The sequence below is a fragment of the Octopus bimaculoides genome, chromosome 1 (genome assembly GCF_001194135.2).
Source record: "Octopus bimaculoides isolate UCB-OBI-ISO-001 chromosome 1, ASM119413v2, whole genome shotgun sequence".
Lineage (NCBI taxonomy): Eukaryota > Metazoa > Mollusca > Cephalopoda > Octopoda > Octopodidae > Octopus > Octopus bimaculoides.
This window is the reverse complement of record NC_068981.1, coordinates 146,959,024-146,960,043: the sequence shown is the minus strand read 5'-3', so window position 1 is coordinate 146,960,043 and position 1,020 is coordinate 146,959,024. Positions and strand designations below refer to the sequence as shown.

The 1,020-nt window shown below is 31.1% G+C and overlaps 1 protein-coding gene across 3 annotated transcripts in view; it reads right to left on the bottom strand.

The window, feature by feature from the left end:
• Window positions 1–1,020, bottom strand: part of LOC106868726 (peroxisomal trans-2-enoyl-CoA reductase) — a 61,200-nt gene that overhangs the window by 3,434 nt on the left and 56,746 nt on the right. The window lies entirely within an intron of this gene.

Below are 1,020 nucleotides of genomic sequence, written 5' to 3'. Positions count from 1 at the left end.
TAATAATAATAATAATAATAATAATAATAATAATAATAAACAAACAAACATTTTAAAACAAACACAATTTTCTTATGGTTTCTTACGCATTCTCTAGAACAACACTATGTACAAATCCAAATATATGGTACCCTAGGCATAACATCTACATGAACTTCTAACTTGTTGTCTCTTGAGGTCTCTGGGTGAGACTTGGATCCAACTTGTACAAATGCAAAACAAAAGTATAATAATAATAATAATAATAATAATAATAATGATGATGATGGTGATGATAATAATAATAATAATAATTGCAAATTTTTTCCACAAGTGCAGCTTGGGAGAGAGGATTAAGTTGATTATATCGACCCGAGTACTCAACTGGTACTCATTTAATCGACCCCGAAAGGATGAAAGGCAAAGTCAACCTTGGTGGAATTTGAACTCAGAATGTAAAGACAGATGAAATGTTGCTAAACATTTCGTCTGGCATGCTAACAATTCTGCCAGCTTGCTGCCTCAATAATAATAATAATAATAATAATAATAATAATAATAATTCTTTCTAATTTTGATACAAAGCCAGCAAATTTGAAGGGTTTGGTAAGTTGATTGATTCATCCTTTCAGGGTTAATAAAATAAGTACCAGTTGAACACTGCAGTTGATGTAATCAACTATCCCTCTCCCCGAAAATTTCAGACCTTGTGCCTATTATAGAAAGAATTATTATCATTAAGGCAGCAAGCTGGCAGAACCATTAGCATGCCAGGCAAAATGCTTAGTGTCTTTACATTCTGAGTTCAAATTCCACCAAGGTTGACTTTGCTTTTCATTCTTCCAGGGTCAATAAAATAAATACCAGTTGAGCACTGAGGTCAATGTAATTGATTTACACCCTTTCTCAAATTGCTAGCCTTCTGCCAACATTTGAAACCGTAATCATTATTATTATTAAACAATAAAATTTGAAATCATCATCATTAGGATGAAAGAAGCTCGTCGTATATATATATATATATATATATATATATATATG